Raw genomic sequence first — 11498 nt, forward strand, 5'->3', positions numbered from 1 at the left:
GCTGAGACTGCACAACATTGTACTCCTCTGCAGCTGAAGGTCCTGCCTAAGAATCCCTGGACCAAGCTGCCAGAGGAAACCAGGAGAACAAGATCAAAGACTGTCCTTTTTCATGAAACTGGGAAGATTCTCCTATCCCCTGAAGCAGGAAGAAACCCAGCTTCAAAGTCCACAGGCAGAGTCCCCTGATGATTGGACGCTTATATAGGTTGTGGTGTAGCCCCAGAGGGCAATTGATAATTAATAAGAACTTTTGAGTAAATGCTTTAATGCCTCTGTAATTCTCTATTGCCTCCTGCTATTGCAGAAAGAGCTTCAGCCCATCTACTGGGCAAAAGGCATATTAACCCCAAGAGGCATTAAGCCACAGGGAAAGTCCTCTCTGTGTTCATAGTTTGAATAATTGCTAGTTATTAACAAGCTACTTTTTGATATTATTCCTATAATGTCTTCCATAACCGTGTAGAACAGATATTAATATGAAAATTCAGTGGTTGGGGGTGGCAAGAGTTCAGAATATTGAAGTTAATAAATCATATATTTTTATAGAATATTATCTTGCACCAATTAATTTCTCCCCTCTGCCATAAGTGGCGTAGGCAGTAGAATCCCCTCCATGGCAATTAGCACAAAATTATTGAGAGGATTTTGGGATACATCCTGTGTCATTACAATACATGCATTGCAAAATAAGAAAATTATTCTAAGAAATAACTGTATTCAATCTGCAGAATTCTGCAAAATCACTGAGAAGCATACTCATATAAGGGCAACAGCAAATACTTAATATCTGCTAAGTCATAAATTAGCAAGGGAGAAAGTATTGCAGATAAAAAAACCAACCATGACAGTTATTTAATTGGAAAGAATATAAGAGTACTGTCAGTGAAGTCCTCTTTCGGACCACGCTTAGAGTTTGCAGGATTACTTGAAAGTGTTTTAAAAGGCATACCTCATCCTGCTTACGGTTTGCAAATCACAGAATAGAGCCTTTTTTCTTAATTTATCTAAGTCAGGAGTGAATATTGTTATTGTTCTTTGTCCAGACTTAAATGCATCAGTATCATTTACACTAAAGTGAACAAAAACACATGAAGCATTGTTTCTCTGTTACTCTACTTGCAATGCACTGTTGTGTAAGCATTCCACCAAATGGTATGTACACAAGGAATAGGGATCTGATGCAGGGATCTGTTTTGCTGCTATAGAAAAGTATCTATTAGATAAATAGCATAATAGTGATATTCAACATGTTCCATAACAAAGACTCTTCACAACTACAACTCTTCAAAACACATAGCAGTTGAGAAAAGATTTCAGAAATTGCCTCCCTAGTAGTGTTCAAGAATAAGATTAAACTGTTAATCCAAAATAATGTTAGAAATAGACAATCTTTGCCTTGTTATTTTTACTTTCAAGATAATAATTTCCTGTTAATGTACTGTGACATGTTTGAGTTAAAATAATTTATTTCTGTGACACTTTTTCAAATTAACAAGGTTAAAGTATTGCATTTTTCACTATAGACACGATACTCTAGTTTGATTTTTTTTCCTGTGACATGTTGGTCAATTCATTTAGCAAAGTTTGGTTAGAAAGGTCATCAAACACCATCTAGTCCAGAAGCCTCACCATAGACAGAGATAACTCCTATTAGACCAGGCTGCTCAAAACTCCATCTAACTTAACCTTGAACAAAGTCAAACATCTAAATAGACCTGTAACTGTTATCATCATTAGTTTGTGTCATAAAGTCATCTCCTTTTTTATCAAATGAGTTAAAGTGCCTGAACTGTACAATCATTATCCATCTAAGTAATTTCCTTTTTAACTAAGTTCAAAGAGTCAAATACCTTCCCTGTGAGAGACTTTCTCATTATGTACTGTTAATAGTACTGTTCCCTTTACTGAATGGACATCAGGCATTTTTCAGAGCATGGTATTTTTGCTAATAATCACAACAGTGTCAGAACTTCATTAATTTCCATTAGATTGCTTTTTCTTAACAGATTCTTGCTACCATGCTTATACTTCTTCCTTCTTTCATTTCTTCTCCCAATGAAAGTCAAAAGCAAAATTCCTCTGTACCACAGGACTATTACAAGACTAATGCTAGCCTGTGGATAATATCCCCTAAAGCAAAATGACTTCTGCCAGGAGGCAACCAATAGCTAAGTCACATACCTTTTTTCAATTGTGACTGAAGAATCCCACCTCAGCTAGATGCTCAGAGGTGTAAGGTATTTCTTAACCTTCTGATCCATCCTAGTTCTAAACAATGATAGGAACTAAAGAATTAGAAAGGACCACATGAGAGCTATGCTTGATGTTGCCTATTTTTGCAGTACGGAGAAATAATTTAAAACACATCAGGTAGCTATTAAAGGAATACCATTATCAGTTAAAATTTTTAACTTCAAATTACATCCATATAGTATTTAATGACTGTCATGAAGTGGCACATATCACCTTATTTTTGAAATGATTCAGCCAAAAATTAGATAAGAATAATGCTAGTTGGAATAATAGAAACAGGATAACATAGGACATTTCTACAGAAATTAATAAAATTCACAAATATATTCAAACAAATATCAGCAGAAAAGACTTAGAAGACTTGTACATTAGACTGATAGCAAACTATGCTTCATAACTTTAGAGAAGATCATTAAAAATTAGAGTTCTCATACTTGTTTCTAGTTTTATTATAAGGAATTCTCCTATTTGATTGTGGTGGAGGGGCAGCAGACCCAGAACTGAGGCCTCTCTATGCCTCTACATGCCTGGACATGTTTTTCTGCCAGGGACCTCTGGCAATAAACAGGTTGTGTAACATATACACTCCCAGTCTGTGTACCCCTGGGGTCCGTCCAGGTAATCCCCTACTGGGAGGGTCCAGGAAAACAGCTACTGCCTATTAAGGTAAGGTTTGGCTTGCTGCCAACCTGATTGGTCACTTTAGATGGCCAAATGAGCCACGAATCTCGGCCCAGAGTCTATAAAGAGGGGTGTAAAGATGCACCACGGGTTCAGAAAGTCCAGAGCATTCAGAGCAATCAAAGGATCAAGCTCGGCTCTCTGATCCACATAGCAGCACCCTGCTGCCCTGACATACTTATGAGGCTCAGACCTCTTGAATTGATCTCAAGGCGCAGTTAAGCTGTCTGCGAACCCTTTGAGAAGCAGAGTGCACGCACGCCTGCATTTCATACATATATGGGGAGCCGAGAGCCCCCTGCTTGAGCCTAGAGCTATCTCACATTTATCTATGGAGCTTAAGTCTACCTGCAGCTCAGCATAGACCCTGCTTGTCAGCTGTCCTGTAAGTCTGGAAAGAACCAGAGGCAGAAGACCCTTTCCAGATAGTCTGCAAACCTACAAATGCAGCCTGCCAGCTGTGAGGCTGACTGTGTCAGAAGCTACACGGACAAACCTTCTCCTGCATCGGGAAACCCTGCCAGCTGATCATTCCTGGACACGCACAGCATCCAGAAGCTGCAGTACCAAGGCAGAGACCACTTCACTCCAGGAGAGAAGGTTATAGAAATCCTGCTTACCCCAGAGACTGGGAACACTTAGAGTCCTGCAAGCCGGGACAAACTCAGGCTTTACCAAGACCCCAGATACTGGGCACACGCTGTGACAGGATCCTGGGAGGGTGATTAATGCTTAATACTTGAGAGCAACACATTTAAGCAAGCTTTAAATTCTTTGTAATATAAGTTACCTCTACCTTTAGAGCACACACAGTTTCAGCCCCTACTGGTCAAACAGTATACTTGTTAAGAGGCATTAAGCCTAAGGGAATCTTTCTCTCTATCTATAGTTGTTGATAATTTGCTATTTCCATTTAATAATCAATCCCCGTAAATATATCCCAAGTTGTTTTCATAAACTTGCAAACAAACCTGATTTCATAGTGGTTGGGGGTGGAACAAATTTGTAAATATTAATTTTAATTAAAAATGTAAAAAAAATTAATACCACCTCAAATTAATTTCTCACCTCTCCCTAACAGAGGAGGAATAAGAGAAACCCCTCCACAACATTGATCTTAGCAGAGACTTCTTAAATCTTACTAGATAAACAGATCATTCTAAAGGATTCATTCAAAATAAAATGATTGCTACCACAAACATTAAACAGAAAACATGTCAGAAAAAAAATTCCCTTTAACCTTTTTTCTTCATTTTATATTCTGATTTTTTCTATTATTTTTATAATAGCTATAGAGACTCACACCTGAAGTTCCATTGGTTGCTATCTTTTTGCAGTCATAGAACAGAAATGTTACTTTTCCTGTTAAAATGGGGTTTGCAATTACTGTTAAAATACTTTGTACTTTTACAGTTTTTAGCAGTCTTGAAAGTATTTCCAGCAATCATTGGAAACTTGTACTTTCCCACGTTTCAACAGAAACACCAGCAACTTTAAGAGATTAAGAGAAGTTTGCAGATAGTGCTGTCTTTTGTACATCTGTGAATCCTGTACATCTGTGAATCCTGTATTATTGTTTCTCCAGAAACAAAGTAATTGCAAGCACATAAGTAAAACCGTGTATATTTTTTTGTGAGGAAAAAAAAAAATCAGGCAGGCTTTCTTTCATAGTCTCCTCAGCTCTTCTCATTCAGCTTGATCTGTAGCAGATTAATAAATTCTTTTATTATCTGGGATTCACTCCAAAAAACATCTAAATGAATGCAAAGTTTTTGTTGGTTTGATGGTGGAATTTTTTCTCTTTGTTTTCTGTGCTTTAATGTTTTTGTTGTTTTTTAATTATTGGTAGCTGAATAAAACCTTTTAAATATAAATCTTGACATTAATTTAATTACAAACCTTTGCTGGCACTTTCATGTGCAGTAACACATTTAGAATGAGAGTTGTCAAGTAACAGTGTGCCCTTTTAATATACAATGGCAAGCAACAATTAACTTAATTACTCCCAATTCTCATTAAATAATTATATAACTTATTGTACAAATAATTAAACTACTGCAATTTAATAAATTGAATATGTAAAACAGATCTAATTTATATTCATAATAGCACTAGCTTCTCATTGCTATTGTAGCAAAGTTTCACTACAAATTGCAATAGATTTTCTTATTCATGTAGACTTTATTCACAACATTGTCAACTGTCTCTTTTTAGTGAGCAACCAGAAGACAATTTTAGGGAACCTTATATAAAACAGCCCTTATAAGTTCAGCCAAAAATTAATCCAAATGTATGAATTTATGCAGAATTCCAATACTTGCTGTTATATTAAAGCTTCTGCAAGACAGAAATTGTATTGCATCTCCTTGTTTGGTGTAACTTATGATTTTAAATGTAGGTATTCTATACTGTTTTGCCTTCTCAAAGGTAATTTGTTTTTCAGTGCACCTGGAATAGTCTTCAATTGCAATATCATTCAGAGGATATAAACCTTAGAAATAGTAGTGTGAAACAATTTTAGCTTACCTGTGTTATTTATCTGATGAATTTAAGCACTCCTAATCAATTTTAAGATAGTGAAAGTTTCTGGTTACTGAAGGATAGGCTAATTGTTAGATCAGTTTGTCAGTCTTGTAATGTTTGACTTTTTTAGATACAAAATGAATGGATGGAATCAGATCATCTTCAATGAGAACAAATTCAGGTTTTAGTTCACTTATTGAGTTCTTTTTTCCTAACGAAAGCTGACATTTCTCAACTTATTTAATAAATATACAAAGTTTACAAATGTTCTAGACAATGTAACTTAAAATTTAAACAACTGAATTGTTTTCTGACAATATCAGAATTACCATACTGGTTAGACAAGGAGTCTATCTTTTTATTGACATGTCATTAGGAAAAAAACAATTAGATCGCTTATATTCAAAAACTGTTTCTAGAACAAAAGATCATCTATAAATAGGTCATAGCTTTATCTTCTTGGAATTCGCAGACTTTTAACAACTTGATAAGAAAAGACCAATCTCAGCAAAAGGCCACAAAGTAAAACTCAATATGTTTGTCTGTTATTGGGGTTTTTTTGATTGTTTGTTTGTTTGTTTGTGGGGGTTTTTTTTTGGGGAGGGGGCGGATTTGAGACCTCTGGTTGTTGTGGAGGGGTATTCTGCTACCTATGCCAATTGTGGTGGAGGGGAGAAATTAATTGATGCAAGAGGATATTTTTTAAAAATATATATATTTATTATCTTCAATATTTTCAACTCTTGCCACCCCTAACCACTGAACTTTAATATTAATATTTGTTCTACACAGTCATGAAGACATTATGGGAATATATCAAACAGTAACTATTATAATAACTAACATACATTCAAACTATTAAACAGAGAGAGGATTTTCCCCACGGCTTAATGCCGCTTGGGGTCAGTATACTGCTTGCCCAGCAAGAGTGGGCTGAAAGCTCTACGGCAGGAGGCAATAGAAATCACAGAGGCATCAGAGCATTTACTCACAGTTCTGATTGATCAATAATCACCGTCCAGGGCTGTGTCACAGCCTATATGAGTGTCCAATTCTTCAGGGTCTCTGCCTGTGTACTTTGAGGCTGGAATTGTCCAGCTTCAGGGGAATTGACAGTCTCTGACCTTATGCTGCTGATTTCTTCTGGATGCTCTCTCCAGGAATAAGTAGGCAGGATCTCAGGTGCAGAGGAAGGATGCCGTGCTGTCTCAGCATGATGTAATGCTGGCTACTCAGGCTGATCGTGTGCAGACAAGTGGGTCTTCTCCTGGCAACTTGTGGCAATGGTGCACACCAGGTAGTCATAAGGCAGTGGGCCTGCAATAGGATGCATGGCTGCACAGGAGTCTGAGCTCCATAAAGGCAGGCATAAGCGAGCTCTGCATGTACGTACTCAAGCAGGCAAGCAAGCAATGTGGGGAAGCAAGCATGTGTTTACCTGTGCACCCCTATTTATTAAATGTGGGCCAAGAATTATGGCCCATTGGCCACTAGAATGACCAATTGGGTTGGCAGTCAGCCAAACCTTATCATAATAGGTAAAAGTCACAGGCCTCACCTTCCAAAGACGGGAATCACAGGTCTTACACTAGGCAGGCACGAGCTGGGTGTGTGAGGGCTTACACAATCAGGTGTTCTGGAGTCCTGTATACCCCTAAATTCCTCTCCCTCTGTGGCTTGAATGGGAGAGGAAAAGCCGCCTGGTTCCCCCCACCCTGCCTTGCTCTGCAGGCGTGAAGGGGGTGAACAGGGGCCCTTCCAGCATCGTGCAGTGCCCGCACTGGAATCAGGCTGGGATTGGCTGTGCTCTTCTCACCTAAGGAAGTGGTAACTCTGCTTTTTGTCTAGAGAGGGTATAAATATTGGGGCGCTGTGAGAGTCTGATCCTCTCTCTTGTTAATCAACAAAGATAAAGATTGCATCGTCCCTCCTTAATCAACGAAGATTGCATCATCTCTCCTTAATCTTGTTACTTCTGGGACTCAGACTCGGTGCTTGGCCCAAAAGCTCAGAGATGCAAATCAACAGACAATACCTTTGAAACTCCTAGACCTCACCCTGGCTGGACTGCCCAGGAAGCCTCCATCTTACCTCAGCTGCCCCCAAGGGCTGTGTATGCAGGGTGTGGACAGGTGTAGCCGAGAGAGGGCGGAGGCCCTCCCCCCGGCGACGCCGGACCCCTGCGAATGTGTGAGAATGCACAGGAAGATGCCCTGGGGGGGCTGCAGCTGGACACTGAGCAGAAAACTGTATAAAAAGGCAGGAGAAAGGCCTGCCAAAGTGTGGCATCCCCACCAGACCAAGGGTGGTATCCCCACCAGTGGTATTCCCATCGGACCACCAGTGACATCTCCACCCGTGGCATCCCCACCAGACCAAGGGTGGTATCCCCACCAGTGGTATTCCCATCACACCACCAGTGGCATCACCAGCAGACAGAGTGTGGCATCCCCACCAGACCAAGCGTGGTATCCCCACCAGTGGTATTCCCACCGCACCACCAGTGACATCTCCACCCATGGCATCCCCACCAGACCAAGGGTGGTATCCCCACCAGTGGTATTCCCACCGCACCACCAGTGGCATCACCAGCAGACAAAGTGTGGCATCCCCACCAGACCAAGGGTGGTATCCCCACCAGTGGTATTCCCACCGCACCACCAGTGGCATTCCCAGCGGACCACCATTCCCACCGGACCAAGAGTGGCACCTCCATCGGACCACCAGTGACATCTCCACCGGACCACTGAGGGCAGACCACCCGACCACGAGAACTGCACACCGCCTGAAGAACCTCTGACAAACTCCGCAGATCATCCCTGGGCCACGCACCCGTTTCTCTCTCACTCCTTCATCTGCGACTGAGGGTAATATGATCACAGCCTTTTCCCCTTCCCTGCTCCTTCTTTTCTTCTCCATCGATCTCTTTATCTTTCTCTCTCCCCCCTCTCCCCTCTCTCCCTCCGTTTTGCCCAACCTTATCCTTTAATAAACAGTTTCATGGTGATATATGGTCTTGTTTGCACCTTAATTTCACAACACGGAATCCATTAGAACTGGTCTAGCTCTGCTGGACAGAGATACTGTTAATCTCTGCTCCTCCAGACCTTGACATTTTTTGGCGTCACGGACAGGATTCTGTGTAGTGAAAGTATCATCGGAAACTGTTGCATTTCTGAGAACCCCAAAGTGTGCACGAGTGTCTGAGATGTACTCTGAGAGCAAAGTGAATGCTTGTGGAGCAGAGTGTGGGGATTTTTCAAATGTCTAAATGTGTCTGCGTTCCCGGGAAAGAATATTTTAGGGTACAAGTGGTGATTTTATAGTGTGACCTTCCCGAGAATTCTTAGTACCCTGCGGTAAATAGGAAATATTGTGTAAAGTGTGTCCTCTTGGGGAGAGGTACCTCCACAAGAAGTCTAGTAAAATTGAGAATATTGGTAAAGTGTGTCCCCTTGGGGAAAGGTTCACAAGAAGTCTAGGAAACTTGTGAATATTGTGTAAAGTGTGTCCTGGGGGAAAGAATTTCCCCCGAGAAGTCTCTCTGTTGGTAAAGTGTGTCCTCTCGGGGTGACTGTGGCTGTCCTCTCCGAGAAGCTAGATCTCTGCGTTCCCGGGAAAGAATATTTTGGGGTACAAGTGTTGATTTTATAGTGTGGCCTTCCCGAGAATCCTTAGTACCCTGCGGTAAATAGGATTGTGTAAAGTGTGTCCTGGGGGAAAGAATTTCCCCCGAGAAGTCTAGTGAACCCAAAGGGAACAGTTTCTCTGTTGGTAAAGTGTGTCCTCTCGGGGTGACTGTGGCTGTCCTCTCCGAGAAGCTAGATCTTGGTGCGATCTCCCTGGAGGAATTTATTGTGTGTGTGAGCTTTCTTTGAGCGGTTTTTGTAGGGAAGATTTTTGAGGTATAAGGTCTTTGTGTTGTTGTGACCTCCCCGTGGAGCCCTTACCTTAAAGGCCATGGCCACGGTGGAGAGGCTTTTCTGTCTGTTGGAAGCTCACGGTGCCCGCCCGTCCGTGGAAGGGCTGGGCTGGGCCCGTGAGAACTGGAGTAACTGTCAGAGTGTGGCGGACCGGATTGTGGCCCTGCAGAAGGAGGCACGGGCCAAATCGGGAAAGGGCAAAGCCTTCATCTGTGCAGTTTTGGGTGCGTGTTTGGCCGCTTCAACAGATGAAAAGCAAAGCCAAAACGGATGAGAGAATAAAATCATTTCCTCCTTGCAGGATCTGGTAGATTCCCTGCAAGGACATATTGTAACTTTAAAAGACGAAGTGGCAGATCTTAAGGATAGATTAAAAACAGAACAGAAGTGGCAAAGGTGGTTTTTGAAGGAGGAAGAGTTAAAGCAAACAGAGCCTGCCTCCATATACCCCCAGGCAGAACTGGCAGCAGCAGAGGAAGCTGCTGCTCACATGCGTCCTCTCATTAAAACTGAAATACTGTATGAGGATGAGGATGGCACCCCTGCCATCACAACCAAAGAGATACCCTTTTCTTCCACTGAGCTGGCCAAACTGCGTAAAGAGTTTACACGTTCGGCTGGAGAGTCTGAGGTGGAATATGTATGGCGTGTTTCTAGAACTGGAGGTGATCAAATTAGGTTGACAGAGGCTGAAGCTACAGGCTATTGGGGTGCTAATGTGTTCCTAACTACGGGAAATAGGAGTGGTCCCTGGAGCCTTACTCAGCGAGCAGCTTTCTGGGCTGGGGGCTTTGATTCAAAGGAGAGAGGAGAGCCTCTAGTTCTGAGGGGAGGCATGAATCAGATAATGGAAAATGTGCAGAAGGCAGCTTGTTTGCAAATGGTCTATGATAGAGAACTGAAACATCATTTTGAATCGCCCCTTTCTCTCTTGGTGGACCCAAAGCGAATGACCCCTCTGGTGAGGGGACTTCCTGACTCCCTTAAGATGAAGGGCATCCAGCTTCAAAAGGAGATAGCTGACACCCCACTTACCTCCCGGATACAAGCTACTCTGAGGGAGAACTTAACACCCGGGAGGAACCAGCTGGATTGAAGACAATGGACGTGGGAGGAGGTGGCTAGAGAGCTATTAGATTATGCTCGGCAGTATGGGGTGCCTGAGGAAGTTCATAAGCCTGAGCCTAGAGGCTTGAGGCAGGTGAAAATTAATCACCCACTGCCAAGTGCAGACCCCCGGAGCCAGATGCTTCGAATCCCCAAACAACACTCGACTGGGGGAAGAGAGCACCTGAACACTAGACAGTATTGGTGGGGGCTTGGCCGAAAGAAAGGTATCCCAAAAGAAGTGATTGATGGGTTATCTTCAGTGCAGTTGGAAATCGTTGTAAAAAACTGGCCAGAGTCTAGCCAGAAACTCGAACCCACTGCACCCCCCTTGATAGACTTATCTGATGTGGGGAAAGGCGTGCCCCCTTCTCAGCCTCAGAGGAGCTGAGAGCTTCACCCCTCTATGGTGAGTGGGGGAGGTGAAGCCTAGAGATCTGTGAGCTCACCAATCAATTGCAAATTGTACAGGGTTTGGGAGGTGGATTTGGCTTCAAGCTGGAACAATCAAAGCCACTTACCGGCCCATTCAAAGCAATTAGCTTCACCTGGGCAGGCTCTCTTTGGGTGGGGGTGCTTTGCACTGATACCTTACCAGTATCTGAGGGAGTTGACTAAAGATTCCTTGATATTATCAGAAGGACGTTTGTTGTTACCATACTAAAGACTTCTCAAGTTTTGCAGGCTACAAGTCTCCCAGCAGCATCACTACGCCAGAGGACTGCACTTTCCTCACAGCCTGGCAGTTTCATCAGACCCACAGGGAAGCTTTACCTAAGCTTCAATGGACTCCCACCTGAAGGACTGACGGGGTGGGGGGATATGGAATTAATGTATTCTGTTCTGTTTTGTTAAATGACACAGCAATATTCTTTTGCCTGATACACGGGGAAGGTTTACATAAGCTTCAATGGACTCCCACCTGAAGGATTGATGGGGTGGGGGGATATGGAATTAATGTATTCTGTCCTGGTTTGTTAAGCAATTCAGCATTGTTCTTTTGTCTAA

General features: G+C 42.3%; 1 pseudogene; it reads left to right on the forward strand.

Annotated features, from left to right (window-relative positions):
* The first annotated feature begins 6791 nt into the window (after positions 1 to 6791).
* On the forward strand, positions 6792 to 10920 carry LOC135192964 (uncharacterized; annotated as a pseudogene).
* Positions 10921 to 11498: the final 578 nt, after the last annotated feature.

Source organism: Pogoniulus pusillus, chromosome Z (assembly GCF_015220805.1).
Source record: "Pogoniulus pusillus isolate bPogPus1 chromosome Z, bPogPus1.pri, whole genome shotgun sequence".
Classification (NCBI taxonomy): Eukaryota; Metazoa; Chordata; class Aves; order Piciformes; family Lybiidae; genus Pogoniulus; species Pogoniulus pusillus.